This window comes from Grus americana, chromosome 4 (genome assembly GCF_028858705.1).
Source record: "Grus americana isolate bGruAme1 chromosome 4, bGruAme1.mat, whole genome shotgun sequence".
In the NCBI taxonomy this organism is placed as follows: Eukaryota; Metazoa; Chordata; class Aves; order Gruiformes; family Gruidae; genus Grus; species Grus americana.
Genome location: NC_072855.1, coordinates 71,759,959 through 71,774,297, shown reverse-complemented (window position 1 = coordinate 71,774,297; position 14,339 = coordinate 71,759,959). Strand labels below are relative to the sequence as shown.

The following is a 14,339-nucleotide window of genomic DNA, read 5'->3' as shown; positions in this document are numbered from 1 at the left end:
CACAAGGTATATAAATGATAAATGTGCTATAATATTTTCTATATCTCTGTATTTTTTCTCCTTTGATGCTGTTATATCAAGATCTCTGGCACAATATTGTAGAATACATTTTATTGCTATATAAGTTGGTGTGCTATCTTTATAAATAAATATGTTCAGTGTATTGATATATTAAATGAAAATGCTAACATTCTCTTAGCATGCCTGCAAAATGAATAGCATCTTTACAATGCTATTTGATATGCTGAAGCCTAATGATATTTCTTGTTCAGAGTCTGTAGCCATTCAGCTTGAAAACAAATAATTAAAATAAATTATACCCTTAGCGTCTACAAACTAAGGAGGCGAACAAAAATAGCTGTGTGGGAGGGAGGGAGGTTAACACAGGGATATCTGTTGACAGCGTTATGAAGACCTCAAAGGGATTCATACGTTTGCCTGCCTGTAGTGATATGTGTGAGGAATCCCATGTCAGACAGTTAAGTTTAGCAAACAGGATTTCCAGTAATAGATTTTCAGAAAACTATGGTTACCCAGGGGTATTGTGTACTTCCCAATTACTCGAACATTCAGAGAGACTTTGGCCTTTTTCTTCTCCGCTCATGTATGCGTGTGTGTATATGCGTATAATTGTTGGGTTTGCTTGTTTTCTGTGGTTTTCTGCTTATGTGCTCGGTGTAGTGAGAGATTCCGTGACCTTTAAGACAGCTGCCAGTCACTTTCTATAGGTGCCGGCACAGATACATGCCAGTTTTTCTGATGGTGATGAGTGACTCTCGCAGCTGTTGTCGTTTCACCTCACAGCTCCTTTTAGTTTTCTTCCTCTGTTAATTTTTTCAATGCTCAGTGGAAAGTTTCGTGTTCTGGAAACTTTAGGTCTCGAATATTATTAATGCTGAAGGCTCTGAGATGCAGGCCCCTCTGCCATGCTGAACAGCTAATGAAGTTTCTACTGCGAGGAAATCATCATTAACAACCCAAAACTCTCAGCTTGGGGCAGGGCATCCTCTTTAGTCTTTTCCGTGTGTTCCGATATCTGTTTATTGGCGCTCATCATTTCAGAGGAAGGAGCCAGCTGAGGTGATGTATGAGTAGAAGCAAGGAGAGAATTTTAATAAGGAAAGCAGCATGGGCCAAGTAGCCTTCTCTGTACTTTAATATGCCTTGTGGTCTTCTTGTCTCCAAACACATCTGACTATAAATAGCTTCGTTTTCACCAATCTGCTACTCTTGCAGAAGAGAAGAGAGGCGTTAGGCAGGGCTACACTGTCTTGCTGGGCAAGAACAACAAGGGCTTTTGTCACCCCTAAAAGGCTTGACCCATTTGCAGCTGCGTGTATACCCTAAAAACCAGTCTGGCAGCTGACGTATTAAATGGACTTACATATCGCCAACTGAAAGGGGGAAAAACTGGAGGGACCAGGGCATAGGGGTTTGCGGTGGTCTGCAAAGGAGGTCCCGTTCCCCCCACCCCAAAGGATGTCAGTAGCTGTGCCAGAGCAACAGCCCAGCCTGTTCCCAGTCTCTCATTACCTGAACAGAAGATGATGTCCCACACAGTGACTGGAATCCAGCCTAATTTGAGATCTGAAAGTTAATTTGGTGTTGGCCTATAATCTTTAAATGATCTAGGCTTCTCTGAATAAGGCTGGTAACAAGATGTGTCTTTTTCTACCCTGTTCTTCTTCTGTCCCAGCTGCCTTCTCAGGAGATCCTAGTCCATAAACAAAAAGTAGAATATTAAAAAGCCAGAGGGAAATGAAGGAAAATTTTCACAGGGAAAAAAAAAATTAATTCAGATTCAAAAGATGAGAAAAGTTCTGGGTGACTTTTGATTCTTTTAAAAATGACTTACTTTCCCTAAACTAATGTCTGGAAATGATTTTTTTTTTGCATTTAAAAAAGAGGTGGGACTTTAGATTTAGTTGTCTTTAGGGAGAATTATTGTTAGCTTGGACTTTTATCAGACATTTTTTTGATGCAAGTTTCATAATTTCGGGCATATCAATGAACAGTGTCACACTTAGCAGCTATATCTATCTGCCTCTTTGGATTTGAAACAGAGTTAGAATACTTCAGTGATTCACTTACAAGTCCAGAAGTCAGAAGATTTGGGGACAGATTTACAACTTGTCTAAATTCATTTTAGCTATTTATGGCTTCAGAGTAAGTAACCTAATTTACATCAGCTCAGGACCTGCGCTTTGCAACCTCTTCCCATCTATTTCCAACTCTGACCAAAAAAATACTGATGTAAGAAGTCCAGAGAATGACTTAACCCCTGTACCCCAGTTTTCTCTTTTGTAAAATAGGATGAGGATGATGATAATTACATATGTTACTTAGATAGTGATTCCGAGCAGTGGAATTTGAAATTTTCAGAATGAAATGTCTGTGGAAATAAGAAACTGTATGGGAATGATATCTAGGAATATCTTACAAGGAAATGGCATACAGGAACAGTTTGATTTTAGAAGCCAAGCCTGTTTTGTCCATGTTTTCACTCAATCTAGATCACCACTCTTGGAGGGATGGCTACCTTCCCCTCCTGACTCTGGTTTCTGTACAGCTCCGGACACACTGATAATAAACTGAACTAAAAATGCTGAGTTACTGATGACACGAGAATGTGCCTAAAGCAATTAGTGCATTCATTATCTTTGCCATTTCTTGGCCGATACGTGTCTTTGTAGAAATCAAAGATTATTTCAGTCCTGAAAATGGCGTTGCTGTTATTCCATTGTGCTGCGCTTTTCATGCAGTGCAGTAGCTAAGAGGTGAGAGCGCTGTCCATTTTGGAAAGAAAAAGCTGAGACCATCCATTTAATGTCACTTAGGACCTATTACAGCAGAATAATTCAGTCATTTAGAATTTTAGATCAAAGTATAAATAGTCTAAAGCTACAGTGCATCCCAGAGGTGAGAAGATGGAGACTATTTGCAGTCATAATACCAGATGTTTAGCCATTGCTATAAATTCAACAACAAAAACTGAAAATAAAAAGCGAGCTGTTAATTGGGGATATTTGGAGTCATGTCACAGGTGAGAGATGATCTAAAATGCTGCTCCATAGCACAATGCAATAGTGAAATTAGCACATGTCTATTATCACCGCTTGCGACTCTGCAGGAAACTAATGGAAATAGCTTAATCTTTTCAAGCTCCTCTAAAAGGAGAAATATAGGATTTCACCTGTGTTACTGAGTTTTCCCTCCTCTCTTAGTCCTTGCCAAATTCTTACTGCACAGCAGATTTTTATTATTTAATGCCTTGACTGTAGATTGAATAAATAACTGTAGAGATCAGGGACCCGGTCATTCATTTTTAGAGGCAGCTGTAGCGATGCGTTGTGGTAACGGTTAGAAAGGGAAAGGGTGCAGTCCTAAAATTCCCCCTCTTGAACCGGTTTCAGGAAGTTCTCTTTCCAAAGCAGTAAAAGCAAAGGCATTAATTATACATTTCCATTATGACAGAGCCAACATCAGCAGTGACTAAAACATAATTTGTTTAGGTGGCAGTGCAGGCTGTTCTCTGATCAAGTTTTGTTTCCCACAGGGAGGCATCAGTCTTAAATTACACAGCAAGCAGGCAGGAGAAAGGAAGCGAACAATAAAACACTTCCCAGAGGAAGAAAAGAAGAAAATTTGTCTCTCAATGTCCTATTAAATAAATAAATCTACATTTTTGTCACTTAACAAAAAAATCAGCAGTGGGGTTCAGCTTTAATTAAAGGAAGTATGTTTTCTGTGGGGCTTCATAGGATTCTATTTTAGATTTCCAGTGAGAAGTTGCTTTTCATGCAAAGGAACTTTCCCTCAGAAGGAAGGAAAGGACGATAGAAGGAAAAATCCTTGGGAAGTGCTGACAGGAGGGAAACATGGGATATCTTACTTGTCCTACTGTAATCCATTAAAATAGAGTGATTTGGATTTTCTTTAGTAAGGTATGCACAAAACCAGCACCACTCTCTAGCAGCATATTTAGTTGTACAGGAACACTGATATCTATATATTAGCATACAATTGAAGTTAGACATGCATCTATCTGAGGAAATATATGTATGTTTTAAGCTAGAATTCAGTTTAATACTATTAAGTATGGGCCTAATTTTACTTTATCTTCAATTTCACTGGATCTATGATTTTGCATAGATCTATGAACGTATTTTAGTACCTTACCGAATCGAAGACCCCAAAGGCATGCTTTTGTTATTTGCTTTTAATTTTTGGCTGCTAGAAAGAACCATTGGTTGTGATTTTCTATTGTAATTTGACTTTTAATATCATATCCCCCAACTGCTTCAGCCTCTCTGTATTTGGTGTGCATAAAGCAAAAGCAAATATAAGCTGATTTTTTATTATCTCCAACACTTTCAGGAGAAACAATAAAAAATAGGATGAAATATGTGCCATTTAACAGGAGTATCTTCCTGTTCAACATAGCATTCCCCCTCCAGTGGCGTTTGCTGGCAATTTCAGATGAATGGACAAATAGAAAAATGCACATTATTTACCCCATGCGCAGCAAATACTCCTTTGGAACTGCTATTCTGCAAAATTAGATTCTCTCTGATACAAGCAAAAAAACCTACATGTCATGCAAATGATTACGGAGAATGTTGTGTGAGCTTAGCTGGTTTGATTTAATTGAAGTAGTTAATATTTCCTGTATTGAAAAAAATAAGAAAAGATGCCTCTGACCACTCAAAACTTTCCAAAGCAATTAGATATTAAAGAGAATTGCTGCCAAATTTTATTTTGAAAGGGAATGAAAGCACATTGTCTCCTTACTGCAGGCTTAAAGCAGTGTGGTTTATTTTATAATTTAAACATCTAGCCATGCTTTAATTATAAAATTAACTATACTATACTAGTTATTTCGAACCTTAAAATACAGTGATCTAAGAGTGTGTATCTTCATACATCTGTCATTCATAAATGGCCAAGTTGCATTGTTGATTCCCCAAAAGGAATGATGGAAACACAGACAAAATGCTATATAAAGCCATAAAAAATGCTCAGAAAGTAGGCTGGGAACAAATTATCTCAATCTTTTACATGTGTTCTCAGTTTCATTGCTTGCAACTGAAAGACTGGCTCACCTGATGTCCCAAGATTACATCACCTCAAGTAAGAATTTTGTGCTCAATTACCGACGTGGCAAAGGCTGCAAATCCCACTGAGATAGATATATATATATATAAAAAAGAGTATGTAATGGGGGGGAGGGTGCCCAGGTTACACTATACATGGACACCTCCTTCCATGTATTCAAGAGGTAGAAACTCTAAAATAGGTTGACTAGTTAGAATATAGTATTCCTCCCTCAAACTACACACATACACTTTGAAGCATTCCATTAAATTATAGCTGGATTTGCCTATCTGTATTGAAAGTGGCTTTCAAACGGCACATCTGCAGCTCCTGGTGCTGGTGAGCTTTGTGCAAGCAGGCAGATTGAACTGTCTGCCCGCTACCAGGAATTTTCCTCTGAACATTTCAGGACAGCTAAGCCAAAACCAGAGTGTCTCGCAGCCACACGGCTTCACTCTTCCTGCGACGGATGATGACTGCAGGAGCGAGGCAGTTCCGCTCTGCTGATACGTATTTGCCTGTCTTTAATCAATGTGGTCAGACAACACGAGAGATCATATGGAACTGTGGCAAAGTAGTAAAAGATGTGACTCAGAATGAAATGTGGGAAAGATGTTCAGCCAAAGATGTGCTTGAAGGATCCGACTTTTAATAGACAGGATTAATTTCAGTTGGTCTGGTTACGCTCCTGAAACGCAGAACTGCACAGAGACCAGTGAAGTTAGAACCACGAGGTTCAGTCCATCAGACCAAGAGGGAGACTTTGTAGTCAGGCCCGACCCATCCAGGAAAGCCTTTTGCAAATGCAGAAAATCAAATGGGTAGGTGATGGAAAGGTCTGCTGGTAAGTTTTCATCTATACTGACTCTCTCCAAGGGCCTAGTGAATTCATAGGGAAGAAGAAAAGACCAGAGGAAGAGAACAGCTCTTCCTTCCTTGCTCTTTGGTGCGCCTGCTGTAAATGTGGTGGTGAGAAGCAGAAGCACTTCTGTCACCTGGCAGTGCTCAAGTCTGTTCCTGGGAAGACTATCATGTCTTCTACCCCAAACGTGCCAGTTCATTAAAAGAAGAGCTTTTCCTATCTGCTGTGTACAGTTAAACCTTCCTAGGTGGTCCCATCTTACACTTCCATCCTTGTTAAAGCAGAAAATAGAAACTATGCGTGAAATAAGGCTGAATAATCAACCCTACATTGCTCATAGCAACCGTGTTGTATCCTGGAGCAATGGACATTGTGTTTTACATCCAGGTCGCTACAGCTAATCTTTTCCTTTAGTGAAAAGCACCTTTTTTTGTTTCTTCAGCACCACCTTTTCAGTGGACCAGATAATAAGACAGAGTTGCCCTGATTTATGTTAGTGATTTTGCTTCAAAGACAGGAGAAGATTAGATGACTGGATGGAGGTTTGTAGGTTCATAGGTACACCGGTATGTATATGCGATCTCATCTGTTGAAAATGGTATTAATATGAAAATGAAGTACGTAAATGGGACAAATAAAATGAGCAAAGCTAATTAGATCTGAAGAGGAATAATCCTGGCTATGTTGAAGTCAATCAGAAAAACTCCCACTGACTTGGTAAGGGCAGGATTTCAACCAAGATGTCAACGCTGAACGATAACAGAATTATACACTGGGAAATCTTGTTCTGTAAGTTACTCTTGCTTAAATTGTGAAGAATATCTCAAAATCAAAGCCCTGGATGGAAGTACCTCAAAACATGATGAAAATTCAGATCAGAAATTAAATGTAGTCACTCAGGATCAATCCTACATATCTATTAGACTTTAGTACCATCTTCAGTCCTTTATAAAATGTTTGAGTTACTAGAAAATTTCTGTTGAGAAATCATTGCCAACTGCATGACAGTTAAGCACGATGACTGAATGGTCTCACTCTGATTGTCTCTCGATTTGGCTGGGGTAGAAGATTGCAGTGGGGCGGGAGGCAAGAAACTGTTCAAAACAGGAGAGCAGGCGGGAGCGCGAGTGCAAAAACACAATTGCAGTGATAGACGCCAGCCTGCTGGAGCAGCTACAAAGTGAATTCCTGTGTCATTTGGATAGTTTTCTTTTTGTTTAGTTTATTTAAAAAAACCCAGTAAACTCTCTTATCTGACTTTTCTGTATGCATAATTCTTCATAGGTCTTGTTACGTTTGATAATTTAGAGCCAAAGCGAAAAGAAGCAGGCAACTTGAAGAAGTATGTTCAGTTTTTTGATGCTGGAAGCTGTGAAATTAATTGGGTTTTGAAATGTTTTCTGTATTTTCAGGTTTTGTTTGTGAGCAGTGAATATTCCTAGAGAGAGTTTTGCATCTTTGCTTTTGCTTTCCCTCAAAAACTAGTTATGTAATGATACTATATTATGTGACATTTTACATTCTGTTTGAAAAGCCATCATTTATTTAGCAGTGTTCTGACAATGTTTTTAAGATAATTTACCTAAAGTCATTGTCATTTATTCACACTGTTAAAATATTATGCACGTTTCATGAACAGGGACGCTAAGATGATCTTTGAAAGTTCAAAAATGCATTGTCTGCAGGAGCAGCTGTAATAGAGTTGCTCTTGGGGAACATTTTTCCTCCGATACCTTGTGTTTATACAGCTTTCATCACCTTAAGGAAAGATCTCAAGCTGATCCATAGTTGTAAGATTATTTTCCTCCTCATAAATATGGCACATAAGTCTGACTACCCTGATTTACTGAAATCACAGACAACATCTTCAGTTTCTTTATGTTGCAGATGAAAGCTGGGCAGCAGGAAGAGCTTTCCTCCTGTGCAAATGTTCTAGTTTTCATCTGCAGACATCAGGGCTTCCTGGAAGATGCCAGACTGAAATGGTTTGGATGTGAAAAGTGCCATTTGGTTATTATCCAGACGTAGCGAGCCATTATCTAAATTGTTCTTTTTTGGGGTTACAATGAATGCTGGAATCTTAGTAATTTCCTTTCCAAGCCCATTGAAGTGGACTAAGTTTTGGACTAAACACTGTTGTGAGCAGATTGGAGACCCAGATAAAAGGAATTAAGAAGAGAGGTTGCTCTGGCTGTTCATCTCTGTAATGTGTGTATTTGAAATTTGGAAGTCTGCTGCTCCAGATTGGCTGCTTGTTTCCCAGGCACAGTCATTCTTAAGTCCCCTTTTAACTTGCTCTCCTCAGCAGGATTTCTTCTGCTTGCTAATTGCCAGCAGTGAAAAATCTACAGAGGCAAATTGATGAGGAAGAAAAGGTTTCCAAACCAAAGCGGCTAAAAGAATTCCAGCCATTGGGTGTGTGCGTGGCAAAAAGAAAAGCAAAAAGCTTTTGGCATTTTATTTTCTTTCTCTTTGTTTTGTTTAGTTTTGTGTGTTACAATAAGGAAAAGATCTTTTCCTACTAATTTTATTGACGATGATTTGGCACTTTGGGAAGTATTTTTGCAGAGTCTCATAGTCCCAGCTCCATAAATAGGCTAAAATCAATAGTTGAAAATAAACGTGTAACTACAACTTCTAGATTCATGTTAAAGATTATGTATTTGCTGCTTTTTTTTCAGCTCTGAACCACAGTATAGCTTGAGGAGAAAGGCATACAGTCCCCGTTGGTGTGGATCAGCAAGGGTCTGTGTTTTACAACTTCACGTAAGTGCATTTCTTTTTCCCTCCTGATCATGCTAAATAGCAGATACCTGTGATACAGAGCGATAGATCTTAAAAAGTAATTGTACGTAGGAAATCATCTGCTGGGAGAATTTCTAAGTTTCTGCAGTTATCTGTTCTTGGCCTGGTACTAGCCTATATCTACATCTATTAACTGAAGTCATAGGCCAAATAGATCTTGTTCTAAATGAAAACAGCATTTGGCTGCACTGGGCTGGGAGGCTCACTCTGGACCACAGCGTTAAAACAAAGTACTAAATTTTACAGAGAACTATAGCGTCACAGAGGTAAACTGATGAGACAGGTAGTTTATACAGAATTGCCTGGGTCATCAAATTTTCCATACTTCCATTGTGTTGTTTTATGTATAAGGATCAATATTTCTCTTGAAACAAGAACTTACTCCACTTACTGAGGAGACTTGTAGCATCACAGGTTTAAACCAGGCTCCTTATTTAACATTGTAAGATAGGATTCCTGGATGGAAACTCAAGAGAATATGGAGTAAAAGTAGGTATTTACTATTCTACAGTATGTAACATTCATGAGAGCATTATCAATTGTTGGGTCAAGTTTCTTAGTATTTTTAAGATGAGTTCAAGAAAGAACTCAGGAGTGATTTGAAGTTAAAGATATCTGCTTTTCAGTAGTAAGAAATACTTGGAAGCATACTCATCTAGTACCACTCAAGAAGAAGGTGTTTGATGATTTTTCAGTTAGCATGCTAACTCACAAGAACTTCTAGGGACGGAAAGTTGAATCTAGTTTCAGATGAAAAATAAGATATGTCTATAATATAGGATATAATTCATTACTGAAACAACTGTCTCAGGGATGTTTCAGTTGAGGCCTTCAAATGAACTTTTAGGGACGTGTCTCAGCTAACCCAGAAATGCTAGGTTCTGTGCGAGGCTCACAGGAAGTCAGTTTCTAACATTCAGAGCTTTCTGTGCTTTTCTCAGCAAAGTTGTGAAGCTTTCTCCATACATTGTCCCTGTTCTGATCTCAAACATTTTTCTATGACTGTGTAATGCAAGATGATCGCCTCCTTTTCTGCAAGACGAAAAAGCTGAGTTGCTTTACCTCTTGCACTAGAATAAGAATGAGGTCTGAATTTTTAATTTTTTTTTTCTTTGCTGGATTCCTTTTGTTTTTCCACACTCATTTTGAACTATTTGTATTGTTCAAAACAAGACACAGATGCTAGGTGTTTAATACAGATCTTATTAGCACTGTGTACATTCTTCATGTTAAATTCTCCTTTTTTGTATATCCAAAACCTTCATTAGACCTTTAGTCATGGCAAGCTTATATACCAATGTGCTTGTAGTTGATGACTCTTAAATCCTATTTTCTTAGAAAGGGTCTTTTGTCATAGCTTGGATGTTTTCTTCATGTATATCTTGCACTGAATGTTTCTGATTTAAAACTTACTTATTGGCATCCAGGCAAGCTGATCATTCTTTAATGGTTCTTTTAATTGCTTATTATCCTTAAAAACTTTTGTGGATGTGGCTGTTAATTATATTGTAGTCCGAGTTACTGATGAAAATACAGAAGAGCGTTTGTCAAAATACGGACCTCATAAGGGTCTTTTGATGGTTCTCTATCATGAAACTTTAACTTGAAATCCATTTTATTGCACGATCTGTTCATTCCATTTACAAGTTTTCTTTAGTTAAGTAAAATGACCTGGAGAGTGGAAAATAACAGAGGTGCAATCTTCAAGAAACCCCACAAAAACCAACAAAAACTCCCAAGTTTGCTAGAAAAAATTTGAGCTCAGAGAACTGTGTGAAAAGCCTTTAATTATCTTTAAGTTTACTCCTCTTAGAATCTTAAATAGATAGTCCCATTTAAATAGGGTAGTCCTACTTAATAGATAGTGCTGTTCAAGATTCATCAGGACCATCACTTACTGGTTCCCCAGGGCAATTATCCCATTCTTTTTCGTTACCAAAAGGGATGGCTATTAGTCCCACTCGCTGCAGAATCACGCTGGAAGGTGAAACATCTCAGAAATACTTCAAGCCATAGACTGTTTCCACCCTCTCTGAGAGACAGAAATGCTCTCCTGGCCAGGACGATTCCCTGAAAGGAAGCGGAAGAGCCTGGTGATCACCTGCCTCGTGCCTTGTGATGGAAGCAGCTATGCGAAGGAACGCTTCCTAGAGAATCAGTGATTCCCGTTGTCTCTCTGTAGTTCAGAAAGCGAAAGAAATCAGGAAGGTACAAATATCTGAGGGGAAAAAAAGATGTTTGAACAGCCACTGTGTCCTAGGAGGTCACTCGGTGGACTTTTTCTCCAGAGGCCCCCAGAGCCTTACAGAGCTCAGGTCAAATGGAATCCCAGGCATGGGGGCACAAAGTGGCCTTGCTGAGCTGCCTCCCCTCTTTCAGGAAATACATGGTCTCTTAAAGGACCTGTGTGGGAAAAGCACTGGCTGCTCTCTCTGCACCCCCTACAACCACACCAGCAGAGGTGAGTGGGTGTGCAAGGAAATCATACCGTAACTCACTTTGCTCTGTGAGTTAGGTGTGGAAGGGGGATGTAACCCATTCCCTAGGCTCTGCTGTGACGGAGAGGGTTAATTTGCCAACTCGCTTAAAATGCTGAGAGGAAACTCAGACTATCTCAAATAAGAAAAGGGAATGCTGGTAATTTCCCCAAGATCTCAGTGTGAGAATTCCAAATTTAATTTAAAATGCGACATACGTTCCATCATCCAAATGTACTAGACTGTTTTAGTGCCAAGTAAGTTTTAATTCTTGTTCATATAGGTTTTAAAGTGAAAACAAAGAAAAGCCATAGTAAGAGGTGAGGAGCATTCTTGCTATATGTTCAGAAATGAACTAGAAATAACGCCCAAGTAAGGGAATTATTTATAGAAAGTAGAATCTGAAGAGAAATGCCAAGAGATGTCAAAACTGATTGAAACATGCAGCCTTGACAGCTCTGAAATTCATAGGCTGCCTGCCTGCCTGCCAGAATTTGTGCATGATGCTTTATTTTCCTCAACCGCCAGGTTTGCCTATCAGTATGGTATAAATGGGTGAAGAACAACAACAAACTGGGGAACATTTGTTAGCTCTACTTCCCTCCCCGAGCCTTGCACGATGTGTATGTACTGTTAACCACTCTGGTGTAGTTGAAATGATAGAATTAATGCGGCTCACTGAAATACCACTCTTTTCAGTTAGTGCAGAAAAGCAGTTTAAAATAGATTTTGAAAAGATTAAATTAGACAAGCTTCCTATGCAAAGTTGATTCTTGATTATGATGCCGAATAATGATTACGTTCTGATCATTTTAATGCTTCTCCCAACAAACACAATTATACAGAGAAGCAGCACCAGGTGGGAATGATACGCAATGAGCTCTATTCTCCTGTCAGGGCAGCTGAGTACTACGTCTTTGCACTGAAATCTTTGAAGTTACACTATTATAAAAAATGCATAATAAAGAGAGAATGAGATACAGTAGTTTTTTTCATTATAGACATAGATTAATCATAGATTTGTAACGGTGGCCAGATAGCATCAATGTAACTGAGGCCTATTATATAAGCAAGCCTTGCAATGCCACTGAAAATGTAAATATTATTATACTGTATGATTAGGTCTTTATCTCCCTTATTATTGTCCTTTCACAAAAAGGCAAGCTGAACTGTACAATTGTTAACTGACCTATTTAAAGTTGCACAGGATCTTCAGAGGTACATCTGAAACTAGATCTCAGATCATCTAACCCTGCTGTCTGCATAAAGACCAATAAAATGACTTTCTTTTCTACAAAAAGAAAAATAAATAGCCTTTGAACAATGACATCTTACACAGATCCATATAAAGGCTTTGTCAGATCTAACACTGTAGGGATTCTCTCTTATTCAGGACCCATTATAATCCAAATCATCCCAGAGACTTAAATGAAAGCAAGATACCTGCCTTGTTCTTGATGTCCTGTAAACTTTAGAGGAAAACTAACTTAAATAAAAATAAAAATAGCAATTATGATTATTCTACAGTTTTAATTTACATGTAAAGCTCTTATAGAGATACATTAAAACAAGCACAGAAATATGTTAGGAAGTATTCATCTGATTTCATTACTATACATTTCAAACTGGTATTTTCAAAGAATATCAGTTATCTATTCATAACCACTTCTTAGAGTGGAAAATTACGTTCTTTATAATAAAAGCAAATTTAGGAGTAATACATTAAAATTGCAAAAGAGATTCTTCTACTGATTTAGTGCAAACAGAAGATAAATTAAACACTTCAATATTTCAATAATCATCAGAAATACCTTTCCAGTTTCAAGATGTAGATATGTAATCAATTTTATCTTTCTTTAATTATGTTTCATAGCATAACCTTCTGCTGACAGACTACTCAAGGCTTATGTCAACCAGAATAATAGGTTGCACATGTTATTGATTTAACTATCACTTCTAGGAACTGATCTTATGGTTTTATTAGACTGGTTTTAACAGTTCCTTTTGGACAAGCTAATTCTACAGATCTAAACAAATATAGATCATGTTCTCTTGAGATGTGCAATCGTTATACCTTCCTTTTAATCATCTATGATAATCAATTAAAATTACAGAGCATTCGAGCAGATGTTCAGATCCATTATGTTGGATGCATTAAAGGTAGAAAGATGTACGTTAAGAAAGAGTGTGTCTATGAGATAGGTTTGCACAGAGCCATTTTATCTGAGAAGTGATCCCTTGAAGCTTATATCTAGAGTTTTGGACTACAAATCATAAGGATTTTGTTTCCCTGTTTCAGTTTCAATATATGCTTAGGAATTAAGGAACTCGACCAGGTTCTTCGGGGCAGGAACACTGTCAGACCTTCCATAAAATAACGTGCTTTTAAATTTGGTTGAAACTGTCTTAGTCAATGTTTAAAAGTCCCTTCTTTTATATTTAAATCCTAATTCAGTGCTCAATAAATTAGAAGCAGTGAGAGTTTTCTTTCAGGGTTGATGTGTACCTGCTTTTTCTCTCTTCCCTCTGCTTTTAAACTTTCCCAGCTGTGTGCTTCTGAATAGGTGTTTAGATTTCTACGCAATGGATTTGTGATCCTTACCTCTAGGTTCATGTGTGTACATTTACATCCTACGCCATTTGCTGTGTGCCCACATCTTTCTGCAATACATAGGTGGTCACTAAAATCTAAGGGATAGTTCTTGGTAAAGAAGTTTTGCCCTACTGAGGTGAAGAGAAGGCTGATAAATTGTGAGCTGCAGCTGTCGCGTACACTGAAAGCATGAAGGCTCAGCCTGCGGCATGGGGCTGTTCATGACGCTAAACCCCAGGAAAGTTTCTGTGCTCCTTCAAGCTCAGTTATACGAATGGCCAGATTTATACCTGTATTTGCATGCTAAAGGATGCAGATGCCTGGCTGGTTCTGTTGGTCACCAGCGTTCTCACATACGAGAGACCAAGAATCCACAGCGATGGCATCGTGCTTTCAAAAACTCTCCTTCACTGAATTTAGCAGTTTTTCTTCCAGAAGGCTCAGCCCACCTGTTTTTCTCATTTGAAGCTTCTGGGGATTTTTGGCAGGTGGGGAAAAGGTGGGTATT

General features: G+C 38.4%; 1 long non-coding RNA gene across 1 annotated transcript in view; it reads left to right on the top strand.

The window, feature by feature from the left end:
- Positions 1-14,301, top strand: part of LOC129205915 (uncharacterized) — a 35,771-nt gene extending 21,470 nt beyond the window's left edge. Inside the window, exons 6-7 of the long non-coding RNA XR_008576912.1 lie at positions 8,638-8,722; positions 14,267-14,301. This is a non-coding gene — a long non-coding RNA (uncharacterized LOC129205915). The remainder of the gene's footprint in view (positions 1-8,637; positions 8,723-14,266) is intronic.
- The last annotated feature ends 38 nt before the right edge of the window (positions 14,302-14,339 follow it).